Source organism: Rhea americana, unplaced genomic scaffold (assembly GCF_003343005.1).
Source record: "Rhea americana isolate MKP2758 unplaced genomic scaffold, rheAme1 scaffold_3, whole genome shotgun sequence".
NCBI classification, from domain to species: domain Eukaryota; kingdom Metazoa; phylum Chordata; class Aves; order Rheiformes; family Rheidae; genus Rhea; species Rhea americana.
Window position 1 is genome coordinate 10,912,584 of NW_028186423.1, and position 16,253 is coordinate 10,928,836.

The following is a 16,253-nucleotide window of genomic DNA, read 5'->3' on the forward strand; positions in this document are numbered from 1 at the left end:
AAGTGGGAGGTATCCTCAGCATGGCCTGTCATGGTGGGCAATGGTCCAAATCAAGGAAACTGAGTCAAGCATCTTTTAAAGCTAGCTGTATTATATGCTTTAGAAAACACAATTATTTACATGTTTTCAATGTAATACTACGGTTCATATTTAGGATTGTTAGTAATAATTTATTCTGAGAGTGGAAAATTAATATGCCAATAGTGCAAACAATATCTACATTACCCACTTCTCTGAAATTATGCCTTTTTTCATCACGACTTTTTTTTYAATTTGTATGTCCGCTGCACCATTTTATCTTTATTATAAAGACACTCCCGGGCATATGTTGTGCTGGTACACAGCGACTTCTCTGGTGGCGGAAATCATTCAGCCCGTGGACTCGTGAATCACAAAGCACCCACGGCTTAGCAAACCCTCGTACGACACATGTCATGTCAGATCTTATTGCTTCAGCGCAACCCTTGCACTCCTACCATATCACCAGTAGCGAAACACTCAAGCGCAGATGGGCGAAGCGCTGACGACATCGCGTGCCGAGGAATGCATCGCYGCTAAGAGAGCACATGCTGGCCCTATTAAAAGCACAACGTGCTCATGCTCACACGGCGGGACCGCTCTGGATGAGCGTCTGCGCTCAGCGCCCGAACGCGCTCGGTGCGGCCTCCGTCCCGCTCCGAAGGGGTTACGCAGACGGGGTAACTCTCGGCGGTCTTTCGCGAGCAACGCGGGAGCGACCCGGCGTTAGCGGAGCGGCTCGTCTGCACGGCGAGGGTGCCAACGCGCTGCTACATCAAACGTCCCTGGGAGGTGCCTGGCCAAGGGCGGTGGGGGAAAACCAGCGCTCTGATCAGCGTCGAAATCACTGATAGCGCTGTCTATCCGCACTATGACAGACAAAAGCTGAAATGTATTAAACATAGCAATCCATCACGCCGCAGATGGGAAGCAGGAGCCAGCGGAGTTCAGACGGAGCGACTCCCGCTGCTAACAATGGCTCCGGGCCTGACAGTCCGGGGCTCCTCCTCGCTCCTCGCCGCGCTCCTGCTCCTCGCCCGGCTCCCGCGCAGCGGCAAGCGCACCAGCAGCCCACTGCAAAAGACGGTTTTAAGCACCGCAGACTTTCCGGCTGCAGTTATTCGAACTCGGAGCGCCCCATAAACAAGCTTAACAAGACATCAATTCTCTTCTTAAAAAAGCATTATTATGTTAAGGAGCCGCGGATTCAAATAAATTATTGTGCATTCAAATAAATTAAAGAATCAAAAAAAAAAAAAACCTAAAAATATGAGGTGTGTAAACCTCATCTGAATGTATGAGATGCTTACAAGTCAAATACCTAGCACCAGCAGCTGGAGACTAGGCAAAAACAACTGTGCTCCAAATTAAGAAGTAATTTATGTGGAATACATCATTCTTTTAACACCAAGAACACAAAGCTTAGAGGGGAGAGGAATGACTAGCTGGCTGTTTAAGAAAAATAAGTCCAGAACAAAGTAATGCTATTTATGAAAGTTGAATTTTCTTTCTTGACTTATTTCTTGCAGGACACATGAGTCACACAACATAGCCAAAGGAAAAACTGCAACTGCTAACACCACATTAGTAAAGTATAAAAGGGAAAGACACTTTTCTTAGCATTTCAGCCTTGTCATTTCCAATTTTCTGCTCTTTGGACATGCTTGTATTCAAATTCTGGAACATCTATTCAGCATATCAATCCTAATTAGACAATCTGGGTCTGGAAAGGATGAGAGCTGGGTCATTTGCATAATTTAATCATAAATACTCAGTGATACATATTTCCAAATGCATTTGTACAATTATCTTTTCATCCTTGGGGCAATGGTATTAATATGATTAGGCAATATTTCTGGAAAAAACAGACAAGTATGCACTCTTTTTAACTGCAGCTTAGGGCGATATGAAAAATTAATTAATTTCTGAAGAAAATCAATTTCTGTACGTGACCACATTAGACATTGCTAAACCAAGACACAGAATCCTTTCTCAATCAGAACATTTTATCATTCTTTTCCAAATTCTGATTGTTATGCGAACATTTCAATAATAAAATTGTTAGATTATTTAAATCATCTTAATACATAGGCATGGCGAACTGAGGGTTTTTTCATGTTACCCTGACAGACATTGTATTTTAAAAACGTATTGTTTGACCAGTCAATAGGAAACCTTAGCATTTGTTCTGAACTCATCTTATGTGATCTTTTATTAATGCACATTATACCGACTGAATTCAAGGACAGCAGGAAATAATTCAGCTCTGAAAACCATAGCTGAAAAAAAATAGAACTATGCTAACCTAAAGTATTTTAAAATTAATATAAGGTTGCTTCCTTATTTGTTTTGTTACAAAGAATTAGATAAGGTGTTCCTTCAAAAGAAGCACACTCATTACAAAAATGTTGTGACATATGTGGGATATAGCCAAGCACCCAGGTGGCTAATCTCATTTTTAGAAGAAAGATACTGCTTTGTATGTTAATTGGTGCAAAAAAAAAATACATTTATGATTTTATATGTACCATCTTTATTTCTTCTCAATCGACAGAAAAAGTAGAAATTACTGCATGCAAATGTTCAATATTCATTTAATTTGCATGAAGGTGCTTGAACAATTTTTTTATTCTAACAAGCTCATTTTTCATGCGTTTTGTCTTTCATCCTAATCTAGCATCTGTCATTCCTTTTTGAAGTTATTATCGGCCCAATTCCCTCTTGGACATGGTTGCTGGGTGACCGGTATCTTAGCACCCACTTTGACAGGAACAGATGTGAATCTGATCAAGAGATTTCCCATGAGTACCTGAAATCACAAACAACTTTCGTGAAAAACAAACAGCCTCGCTGTCATCGTCCCTCTCTCACCCTCCTTCCTTTCCCTTCCCCCCGCTCCCCAAAAAGAAGAGTACAAGAAAGTTGAGGAAGAGTTATTTAGTGTCATTAAAACATACCATTATTTTGCAGGTGCRCTAGCTAAGCGTGCTTCTGTTTCCAGGTTCAGATAGGAACTCCTGGCTTTACGTTTTAACAGCTATCCTCTCGATACTTCGAAATACAACTGTTCATCTCTAAGGTCACAATCTTCCAAACATTCCCATGTTTAATTTATTTTAGTCACATGAACGCTCTCATCCGAATCAATGGGATTGCTCAGGTAACTAAATTTCACATGCATACAAGTACCTGTAAATTGAGGGAAAGGTTTTACAAACAGACAACTCACATTTTGAGTACAAATTATGTTATTTGATCATCCACGCAGTTGGTTGCTAGTATCTATGAAACTCCAACATAAGAAACTCTGCTATACTTGCCATGTGGGTGCCAATCCCGACATGCTTCAGGGGGTGCATAATTTTATCCCTACAAAAGGCCGAAACAACGCTCTACAGCCATTAGGACTATAAAGAACTTGCCTTCCTGCTTGCGGGATTAAGACTTGTACATGCAACTCAATTCCACAATGACAATAAYCATCGCTTCACATATGATATGGAAAAATATGAAGAAACTAGGGAATTTCTCCAGAGTATATTTAGAAACATACAAAGCATAGGCAATATTTCCAAATATGAGTAAATCTCTGAAGAAAAAGGTGTCTGACAAACTATTGAATTCTAGTCTCGCTCTCTGCTAAGACCATGCCAAGGCATAATCAATGCCTGGTATTTAGATGTTAAGTGTCTAAAGGAGGACTAATTAGCAAAACTCAGTCTTATATTCTAATAGTAACTTCTTTTATGTACACATGCATACTAGCCTTAGAGCAGAGGTGATTAAAGGGCATGAAAATAATCCATTCTTTCAGATATATAATAAAAAAAAAAAAACTTATTCCGAACCAGCATCTCTGCCTCAAGAATCTCTGCTCCCCATCAACCACCAAAGCCAAGAGTATTTCTTCTTGCTTGCTTTTTCCAGACACTAATCTAAACAACATCTTGCTTAGCAAAGGAAAAGGAAACGCTTGCGATCCAAAGACTGAAAATTTGATCATGCAGATGTAAACTTCTAAGACTGTAGGTAAAGAGTAACACAGGGTAAATCTGCGTTAACACACTGTCAACCAGCCTTTTAGTTTTGTCTCTTCACTCCACCGCTCTACTCTTCAGCATGTTCCCTGCCCCACAGCCTCAGGGCTCTTGTCCCCACTGCTGCTGCTACTATTAGTAACTGCTGCTTCCTAAGCCAAGGATCCTCTGTATTTGAAGTCTTTACAGTGCCTAATAAAATGGGGTTTCCAGGAAGCATTGCAAGTTTGCATCTTCAGTTTCTTCAAGATCAGGGCAGCTGTGTAAGGGGAGGAAAATAAACAGAAGGAGAGGAAAGGGAGAGTTTGGATTTCAGAATCCAAAAATCTGAATTTGTTCTTTCATTTGGGGTTGTTTGCCTTTGATTAATCAGATAACAAAGGAATTTTTACTCTCTAATTTAGATGCTAAAAAATTAAGACAAACATTTCAATCACAGTGATGCATTCATTGCTGCCACAGCTTATCTTAAAGATTTCCCGCATTTACCATAAGATCAGAGAGCAGCCAAAATGCTTTATTGATAAGTGCCTTTGCCTACTCTCCCCTAAACTTATTCTGGATACTRTAAAATTAGTGTATCTTTTTCCCAAGTTATGAACAAGAGAACTACAAATTAATAGCCAAATAAGTAAGTACCTAAGAAAAAAGTTTAAACCCCAGCGTGTAGCTGGACCCCTACCTTCCACCAAAAATCATTTGAAAACACAATCATTCTTTGTGTCTTTGGAAAAAAAAACCCTTTACCCACCCCAAGATAACGTTTTACAGTATTCCAATCTGTTGATGACATTAACAAAAATCGAATCAGTAAAAGCATAATGCTGACTTAGAAAAGATAAAAAAGAGCTTAGGGATCAATATGACCACTTACTCTGAGGTGAATTAGAAAAGGACATTTTGCACACATTTATAATAAATACGTAACAGTGACAAGAAGWAACTATTAAGCAGAAAACTTGTCCTTCATTCTCCCAGTCAAATGAAGYAAAGACTGTGAATAACATTCATAAAAGTATCTGATGCCTCATAAAAGAGTTTGGATATCCAGGTTGAGAAGGCAATGAGTGACTTAACACAAATCGTACAGGAGAGTTCACCAGTGTGCAAAACAAACAAACATATTAAAAAAAACTTATTTGTTGCAACAGCGGTGCAAGTCTTACACTCTTATTCCCATTTCTCGCCTTCCAATCCTTCTTGCTGAAGCCAACAAAGTGACCCTAAACTCATGACTGGGTAAATGTGGGAGCAGTAATTGCACACAAAAGCCTCTGCTGCCATGTCTATATTGGARAAGAGAAAGTATAAAGCTAGGGAATGCCAGCTGAACTGTTTAGTCAAACTAAAATGTTAAGGTGGTGCATAAGCAGAAAAGCAATTTATTACTAGATGAACAGTATCCAAATCTGTCACTCATTCCCTAGAAAAGGGTAGACTTATGCAGGCACTTATTGCCAATTTCAGCYCTGAAAGTATCTTTCAGGAATGGAAAGATTGCCTCAGAAAAGGAAATAGTTTCCCCAAGAAAGTGGAAGTGGAGCCTGGAAGGTTTGTAGACCCTCGGTGGGGTAGTAATTGTTGAGGCAAGCTTAAGCTGAACAGAGCACTTAATTTGTTAAATAAATCCAAATGCAAGCTAATTCTAATTTTAATGGAAGTATGTAAGACTACAGCTCRAGATATTCAAACGTTCTTAGGCACCTTTCCTCACCCTTAGGGCCCACTGCTTCAACTCAGTTGGCATACCCAAAACTGCCACTACACTGCAGATACCTCAGACACCCTGAATAGCCACCTCACAGAGTGGGGTATGCACGCACCACAACAGATTTAGCCTTCCAGCTCCAACCAGAGTACTCCAAGGTCATGRCAACATCTACTTGTTGCCTTGATTGATTCAAAGAAGAGATCTGAAGCCAGATTTTCCACATCCCAAGTGTTCCATCTAACCAGCGGAAGGAAGAGGGCCATAAGGGAGGAAGGAAAGGAAGTCACATCACTGTCTTCTGGTAAATTGTCTTATTTGGTAATCATTTTTAAACCCAGAGCCTCTGTGTCCCACATCCCAAGAGCAGCCTAATCAGCAGCTGCAGAGTCAATCTCTTATCTACAGCCCATCAGAAGTTTATATCCAGTGACTTTTCAGGGACTATGTTCTCATTTCACAGGCAGGAAAACTAAGCCTGGGTTACTAACCCCTGAAGGGAGTTTACTGTTTGAGGATTTAGCTCATATTAAACAAATTCTATAATTTTAAACTTTTTCTAGCTTAATTATATCAAGAAACCATTAGACATTAGAACACTGAACTGTTAAATAYTAGGCACATGATCCATACCTAATGTAAAGTAAGTTTCTAAAAATGTCCTCAGATAAATTTAGTAGAAAAGCAGGTGTAGAGGAGAATTCAAATGTGACCCATAAGGCCCCAGTATTTAGAAATGAATTGGGATCAGTTCACTCCTTTCCCATGGGGTAACTTGTATAAATGTAATTCTATGGTTTCATAAAACCAGGTCAAGTTTCTGTCCCTTGAGGTCCTTTGGCAATTTGAAGCATGGCAACACTTTTCCTGGCTACAAGTTCAAATCTGCATGCATTCTTAAATTGTGAGAGGAAACTATCAGCTGAGCAGAAAAGATATACCCATCCTGGTTATAGCACACCTTCCATAAAGAAAAACACGCAGATGGGTGCAACAAGATTTCACAAAACAGAATGTAAAATTAAGGGCTTTTTTTTTCATTTAATCTTTCACCGATGAAAATGTCTGCATTTTTCACCTCTATAAAATAAATATTTTTCTTTTATCAACTGCCACAGCAAATAARAGAACAGATGACCTTATCACAGAACAATGCCAACAGTTTTAACTGGCAACGTCCTTATCCTTCAGCCTTAAAATGTTTTACATATGTAGTCATACTTCAGATTATTTGTGAATATATGCCCCTCTCACAAAGTATTCCATAGCTATTATTTTGTTAGCTCTTATGACATTGTATTACTCTAATTTCACACATAGCTAAAATAAGATACAGAACCACAAAGGAACTTGTCCAACATCACATAAGGGGTCACTGGAAAAGATGGAAAGTATACTCAGCAGGCCCATCTTAGCAAGGCCTCAGCAACAGAGAGTTAAATGACATGGGGACTCCAGGAATGACCTGGAATTACTCTACTTACCATTACGTCCCATAGTAGATACCAGTACACATACTGAACTCCTCTGCAATGAGGTCAGAGTGATAACGRGTTGAGTCCAGCCACAAAACACAGCAACACAAACCACCCCCTAGAGGACCTAAACTCCTTCTGGCCCTGTTCAGACTTCCCCAACCCATGTAAAAGGGTGCAGGGTCCAGGAGCCCCCTTCGAACACACGGCAGCACGTGCCCTGCATGTCCCTGCACATGCTGAAGGCCAGAGGCACGTATGATTGCTCCATCACGGGCCACAGGCACACTGATCTCCGCAGGGAGCTCCCCACACTGACGGGCACTGGGTGGTAAGCTTTAAACCACGTAATAAAATTGCAGAGGAAGGGCTGCAGACTAGAAATTCAGGGTATTTAAGCAAATGGCTCTCTCTAGTATGTAGAGATCCACATACCGTGGAGCCAAGCTCCTTCCACCAAAGGTAAAGCCCCCCTTTCCACTGAGATGGTGTCACAGAAGCTCTGAAAGATCAAATCTGTTGAAAGTTTATTAATTCTTAGCCATATCCCACTTGTGGTATCACGAGGTGGCGTCAAGCCAATCCAACAGTTGTGGCTATACCCAGATTTCTCTACTAAAAACCTCCTTGAMGCTCTCTGCAGAAAATGTTTTGACTCCTTCTTAAAGAACAGTTTGCATATATGTGTTCATGAAACAGCTATATGCTGTTAACTTTGTACTTTTAATACATTTTCCTCGTAGCTTCTCAGAAGTGTTTTACACAGCTGTATATGAAACTGTAAATTACTGTAAACTACAGAAGTTTCACTTTCTGCCATGTTTTTGACATGATATTTGAGGAGCAAATTAATTTTGATATAAGTAGAACCATAAACCACCTACAATACTCAATAATATAAGATAAAGTAGTTTATTAGCATTTCCTGGTTTTTATCCTGCTTTGAATTAGAGTAACATACATGGGAATTTACAACACAATCGTGGCATGAGTGTAAAGTCTTAGGTATTTAGGTATGAGCTAAATTTTCAGAACTATTCTAATAAGCCAATACAAAAAGTAGAGATCACATTTTGACTTGTCATCTCTATCAGTTCTTATCATATACTTTGTACCACTTACGGTATTTTCTTCTCCTTTTTATTTATTTTTTTTTTTTTTTTTTTTGCTTTTAAGCAGAAACTTAAGGAAACTGAAAACAATTGGAAAATGGTTTCATTTCCTTCCCACTGAATTATCAGTGACTATCAGAACCAAAGTGTGAAGAGTGACAGCCACATGCATACATCGTTAAGTGTCCACTGCCTAATGAAGAAATTAGCTTCTTCTGTTCTACAGAAATGAACACAAGAAGTCCCAACAGGGTATATGAAGCCATGGTTTATAGCAAACCCAGAAACTCATTCCTACCAAGACACTGCCCTGATTTCCTAAAATTAATCTTTACAAAAGAATGTAATACTCAAAAAATATTAAAAAATGCAACATGAATCTTGAGATCTTGCTATTTTATGCAACAAGTGTGATTTACAAGACACTAAATCTAGAGCATTTTTTCACAACTGTCGCTACAAATGCAAGTATAACAGTAAGAGARCTTTCTACCAAATATGTCCATTAGAATTTGCAAAATTATTTTGCATATGCTTAGTTTAAAAGATTTATGGAGTCTATTGAAAGCAATGGGACTATCCACATTCTTAAAGTTAAGTGTTTGGTTTAAAACCACAGTATATTTATTTTAATGTAAACAGTTAAGTCCTGTAAGTAACCTTCTCCCTTAAAAAAAAAAAGGGGGGGGGTTATAGCAGACCAGGAGACTGGGAACAAATTATATACTTCCTAGGCACAGAAAGCACTGGCATCTGTTAAAATATAATAAGAAATCAACTGAAATATTACTTTCATATTTTAACTACACCTGAAAAAATATAATTCAAAAATAACTGCTTTGGTAATGTATTTTAAAGAATGTTCCAACTATTAATAAACCCTGACTAGATTCAGATTCATCCCTGATAAAAAGGTAGTACATTGTTCATACATTCTCTTAAAAATACATTATCTATAATCTGAAAGCCTTTTTTCCCCATGAGTAAAATMATACTGTAGCCCTATATTAAAAAATAAACCAAATTCATTTCTAAGCATGAGAACAACATGAAATGAACATTAAAARCGATGTGCTCAAACACTAATCAAATATATATTACCTATTCCCTTTATAACTTACTTTATACAACTACTGATCTTTTTGATCTCTTGCAATTCCTTTAAGTAAGATGAAAAAGCAAAGCATTTTCCAAAAGTAAATGATTAAAAAAAAACACTTTTGCTATCATACAACAATTTGTAAATACGTGCATATACTGAGATACATCTTGCGAACACCAGCTTCTTGTCCAAATGTAAAACGCCTTATTGCCTGTTCTCTGCACTGCATCGTTAACAAGTGCTCTAACGTGCACATTATTCAGAGTTATGAACTTCAATCATGACGTGGCACTGTGGCAAATACGGGCTACCAGTTCTGCTAAAACACCTGCAGCAGTCCCAGTTATTCCCTTTCTCCCCAGCCTCATCCAATCCCAGGAGGCACGTCTACGATTTTAAGTTGGCAGCAACGTAGTATATGAGGAAACCTGTGCGAGGCCCTCCGTCAGTCACACATTAAACAAATTAAGTAACAAAAATACATGCTCAACAGTTAACATGTTGTCCTCAGTATTTTTAGTACTACAAACAATTATAACGTGAATAAGGAAACTAGTCCGAAAGCTTAGCTCAAACACAAGCTTATTTTGGACCACAAGGAACATTGGCAGATTTTCACCATTTGGCTAATTTAGAGAATAATTTTATATGGTCTAAAATGAATAAAACTTTGTGATTGAAACATCCTCTTATTGTAATGAAAAAAGAAAGTCCTGTTAGTGAGGCAAAGTGCACCGGGAAATTGTAACTGCACCTGCTCCACTCTTCCTGGACAATAGCTGTTTTCAGCCTTGCAGTGGGCATGAAGTGTCACTATTTGGTGATTGTAACAAAAAATATACATATTTCTTTCTTTTTTCATATTTAAAACAGTTTGTTCTTCATAAGGAAGATGCAAAGTATACAGAAKAAAATATTTACAGTGAAGTAGTTTTGTGATGAACAAGATACCTTTAGAATAATGAAGAGAAAGTTACATCAATTTTGTTATGGATAAGATTATGGTCAGGGGTGAAAAATAAAAACTTTAGACTGTTTCATTAAATCAAAATCATAATGATTAAGAATGTTAAAAAATAGTTTGGGCCTGTTTTAGAAAGTTTCTGTTTATTCCTACTGAACCGTCTGGATACGCGTGATTTACAGGATCCTATTATACAGTCCTGCAAATTCCTATATTGTACATATTCATACACCTGCTGCAGGAGGAGTTGATTCTGAATGTAATTATCACAAAACATCATTTAAAGCAATGTGAAATGAAATACATTTAGTGATCCATTTCCTCTATCACTACTCATGCAAGCAGTCTCATTAGCTTTGGTGAATGTATCCTGAACTGCCACTCAGACTCCTTCTAGCCCAACATCCCATCTCTTACAGAGACTCATGGAAATTCACAGGAGATAATATAAGAAAACAGGATTTTCAGAGTTATCCTTCCCTGACGTACTTTCCCAGCTCTTCACAACCAATGGCTTAGGGTAAAGAACTCCAAATTGGGATTTAATTGTATGTTCAAAAGCTGATCCTTCCTCTCATCAGAGTCAGGGAAAACACAGTGCTTTATGGCATGGAAAACATTGTACTACCCTTTTTCTTTATCTTCCATTTTGAAAATACATATATGTTTAAAAACATAATAGCAGAGAGTTCACTGTTAATGATAAAATTCCTTATTTAATAGATTACTCCTCAATATTCTGCACTGCTTGTGAAATGAAACATCAGCAGTTGTTACGAGATGCCCCTGGCTGAGCACTGGATCAGATAAATAAGCAGAAAATAGTGAGTTAAGGATAAAGTTACTCCTCGAATCAGTCTGGATTTTATCACTTCAAGTCACAGACATACTTTGAGTTTAAATATAAAGATTYTGTTTTATGTTTCAGGATTTTTGAAAATAATTTAAATGATAATGGAAAAAGAAAAAATCTTCCTTAATGCACACTGGAGAAATTATCTATATATGAATTAACTCTCTAGATCATAATAGCTTTTTGCAGATGACTCTTCAGCTCTATCATTTAAATACGTATTTAGGCAACTAAAAATTTACTGTCAATTCATATTATGTCAGTCCACATTATGGCGCTGTTACAGTATGCACATTTAAAGATTATTGAAAAAATTACTGTTCATGTGCAGTACATAATTTGCAAAAGGTTAATAACTATTTTTAAACAATGAATGGAATTAACTCGTAATGCAAAGCAGATGCTCCAAACGTTATTTTTAAAACAAAACACATTTAAGTTATAAAAGAACAAAGACAATCTAAATCCAGTCCTTTTTAAGTCCTTGCTTAAAAACAGACAGACATCGTGGCTGTTTTGGACTCTTGGTTCACTGGCTCATACAATTTTGATAAAACTCAGTGGGTCCTGACTACTCTGTCTGCTATCTTTCAGTCAGAAAAGATTTTTGGGGGCTGAGGTTGAAAGCTCTTCCATGAAGAAGCAATACTAGCAATGCTGAAGAGATTTTACCTACACCAGGCCAGCAGAGATTGCAGCAGTAATTTAATATAGCTATGATATAGTTCAAAAGGAAAATATTAAAATTCAATACAGTGTATGAGAATTCTGGTGCTTCACGTGCAATTCACTTTAGATGATGAATCACAGCGATAGGCAAAAACAGCCGTCTGGAATGATCTAACAACAGGAGAAAACAGAAGACATACTAAATGGCAGTCAAACAAAATTATCATCCCCAGCAAACACTCAGAACACACTCTCCAGATCACAAAACGTTAGGAACAGGAGTCGTAAATAAGATTACTTTAAGTACATTCTCTTTCACCGGGCTGATGAATTGCTGAAAATAGCGCGCGCCAGGAGGCGGGGGGCGAGCGCCGGCGGGAGCGCGCGCGCCGCGCCGCCGGCCGACAGGGGGCATTCCCGGGGGCTGCCCCGACCCGCACCGCCCGCCCAAGGCCCGGCCCGGCCCGGCGCGGCGCGGCGCCAGCGGAGCCCGCCTCGCGTCGGAGGGCCGGAAGAAAAAAAAGGCTTAAAAAATTATCTGCAAGCTGTAACATCTCTCATACTTTTACCTGCCACAGACACGAGCGGCGCGAAGAGAAGCATCCCAGGCTGGACCAAGAGCCCCTGCAATTGCATGTGCAGCACCAAAAGGAGAATCAAGGGCTGAATTTGAACTTAGCATTTGAACAGAGATGTCACTAGTTGGTAGGAACAGAAGACTCTTTACTGACAAGTGCATTTCACTGGGCTGTCCTCTATTCTGTTCTCTTAAGAAAAGTTGAAACAAAATCGACAACAAATTTGTGCATTTTTACATAACCTACAGTTACCAGTAACAGCTTCATTAAAAAAAGGGGGGGGGAGAATAAACCTTTAACAGTATTGACAGCTATCAGACAAAGGCGGGGCTGAGTAAACCGAATATTTCAGGAAAATCAGGAGAATTGGCCAGGAAGAACTGCCTCCGTGGCCGGCACTGCGAGCCCCTCGCACCCCAGCGCGTGCACAGCGCTCGCAGCCTCGCACCGCGGGCTGCCAGCGTTCACCGGGGAGAAGTGCTCCCTTCCTCAAGTAGGAGATACTGGGCCCCTGCCAGCGACTAAGTATCAGATTAAAGGGATAAATAGTCTGCTCTGTTGTAGCAATTATGCTCCAAAGATCTCAGCTTCTAATTAATAATATTTACCAATAAATACCATGATGTGGATATTGAAGTTATTTTTAGAGGTTGGAGTCTTTCGGGGCTTTTTTTAAGTCTGAACAAACCAGCTCCAAACCTTTCGCTCCTTCTTTATAGTTAACTCCCATTTATCCTCTGGCCTTCCAGAAGTCTTCTTTGCTTGTAAAACCCACTATATTTCTGCTGATTATATTTTAGCAATCTGCGGCAAGAAGGGAAGTCATCAATATAAACCACAGACATCATATATTTGAAATTATTTGCAGCTGCACTTGCTGACTTGTTCGTTTAAAATATCTGTGATCTATATCGGCCTATCTGGGTGAGATACGCCTTTAATTAATACGAACAGAAAAACCTATGCAAGCATGCAGCATTCAGTAAACAAGCACATGCTAGGTTCACATAATTTGAGAGAAGCAGAAGCTAGCAAAAAGCGGCTGAATAACTGCAGTGGAAGACAGGCTTTGAAGAGAATTGTTTTATGTCCGGCATCTTTCTCTTTTTATACTCAAAATCAATTAGGTTGTTTTCCAAAATTTTTAAAGAGCTTCCACACAGTGCTAATAATTCTCTGCTTTGAGTATGAATGTCAATGAACTCTTTCAAAATCATCTTCAAATGTCAGGAAAGATTAACATATCCTGGCCACAGGAGGGAGGTCAGAAGAAGCCACGCTTTTAGTCTTTTCTCTAATGGGCATGATCCAAAGCCAATCACAGTCTATGGGAAAACTCCACGAAGGCACCAGCATGGTGAAATTCCACAACAAGTACTCGCAACACAAGAGACCAGAAACAGTCCGGGATCAATAGCTTCCAGGTCATTAATCCTACGCAGGTGACATCCAGTGAACAGCTCACCACTCTTTYTACATACGCATTCAAGGAACCTGACTAGATTGGCATCTATTAGCTTTAAATATTTCTCATGTTCCGCCTTTAAACTTCTCCTGTTTGTTTGGCATATGGCTTCCTAGCATCCCATTAATGTCAGACCGTTTAATCRTAATGCTGGCTAAATGCACAGTTTGCTATTTCCTGGATTTCTGTTTGGTGACCAATGCTTTTTATGGGGAAAATGAAAGCAAAGGTCAGTATGAACAGAAAAGAAAAGTCATCTTCCATACCGGAAGATTATTTTTCCAGTGAACTGATACAGGAGCCTAATTTAGAAAAAGGTCCTTTAGTATCACGTTATTATTAGCAGTATCACAAATAAACACAGAAACCAGTTCACTTTACAGAYCTCCACATTAAGCATTCAATAGAAAATCCCTTGGTGTTTAATTGATTTTTGTTTTATTGATTTTTTTTAACTAGCAATATCACAGTTAAAATGTATCATTTTGGTGAAAGACATCTAAAACTTTTCTATCTTGAAATAAGTTGTTATAAATTATTTCCACAGCAACTGGCAACGACCAGTTCAATACATTTGAAGAGCAACCAAGTAACGGCTTTATTTGGATGCTTTTTTTGATTAAATAACGTATTAACCTTGATGAAGCTTTCCAAAAAGGGATTAGTTTATTCAAGTGCATCAACTGATTATGAGACAAATATAACAGTGATAAGATGCTGGTTCAAAATTTTTTGAATCTGATGAGTATAGCAATTTAGCTGTTAGGATGGAGTTTGCTCTTAAAGCTTGTATCTCAACAGTAAGTGTCCACCCATGAAACAAAAAAACATCATCCAGATCAGGTACACAGTAACCAAGAGTCCGGGAAGGTCACTTAAATCACTAAATCAAGTAGAGCAAAATACCCTACATAATCACTGCAATGTTAGAAACAATTCAAAATAATAATCTGAAAGGAGAGAAGGATCAGAATGAAATGTGTCAGAGGGAAAATCCAGAAAGTAAATATAGTTTTATGTTCTGGTGATATCCATTTTGACCAAAACTCACTGACCCACTTTGCTTTATTCGTCTATACTCTAATAATACATTTTGCATACCTACTGCAAATCCTCTCCATTAAGTTATTTGCTTAATGGCTGTATAAATAAGTCTACTACAATTATGTTCTTTAAGGGTCAAATCCTACCCACTTCTGAACCCACTACTGTAATTTCTAGTGTGCTGGATGATAACACAGCAAACCTCAGAAACAGCTGAAACACGGTTGATTCTGTACCGTTGACATAATCAACCCGTGTTATAACCAGGCTGGCAAMCCCTTTCCCAATCTTGCCAAGTCCAGGAATTGAGCCCCCCTCCCCTGAAAAAATAAGAAAAGGAAAAAAAAAGCTTGCTGTAATATTTAATCTTTCATGTTCAAATAATAATTCACATAACTGGCAAAACAAAACTTACATGGGCTTTATTTTAAGGACTAAATCTTGGCACTCCCACAGAGTTGTTACAACTTACATGCTGCACGAAAACAATCGTCTAAAAGCATCTATTAATATTCATGTCTATTCGACATGAAACAATATCGTGTTACCCAAGTAGTTACAGTATGTCAGTGCTTGGAAGTTATTCCAGGCTGTTCTGCGCCTGCTGCCCTGAATATTCAAGAACTTCGCTCCCCCACCTAGCAGCAGCTAGCGCGGAGGGCGYGCTTTGCTTTGGCCCGCGCCGGCGGCAGCGGGCAGGGGCAGCGGCGGGGCCGGAGCGGGCGGAGGCAGCGAGCACCGCCTCGCCCGGGAGCAGGCTCCAGGCGCTGCCGGCGGCGGCCCCGCGAGCTCCGACCGCGGCGGAGCGAAACGSGCAGGCGAAGGCAGCGGCTGCGGGAGCGGGCAATGGACTTTGCCTAAGTCTCCTTCGTGGCAAACCTTCGCTCCGGGCTGAAGTTCCCACCAGCCCGCAGCGCGCACACACGCGCACACACACACACACACACGCACACACACACACAAGCACTGGGGGCCCGGCTGAAGTGGAGACGCGCTGATCTCCCAGCCACAGCAATTACTTGATCCCTTTTCCTTATCGGACAGATTCAGCCCCGTAACCCGCGCGCTCCGAGCCCCCGCGCTTTGCCCCGCAGCCTCAGAGCCGGCTGCTGTTTCAGCGGGACTTTCCCCCCTCCCCAGCCCCGCAAGCGGGAGGTTTCGCGGGGCGAGGGAGAGGGGGCGGCGTGTGCGCGCCCCGGGCCGCAGCGCGGCGCGGTCGCGCGTGGGC

The 16,253-nt window shown here is 39.9% G+C and overlaps 1 protein-coding gene across 4 annotated transcripts in view; it reads right to left on the reverse strand.

Annotated features, from left to right (window-relative positions):
• DACH1 (dachshund family transcription factor 1) overlaps positions 1–16,253 on the reverse strand; it is a 359,157-nt gene that overhangs the window by 340,709 nt on the left and 2,195 nt on the right. The window lies entirely within an intron of this gene.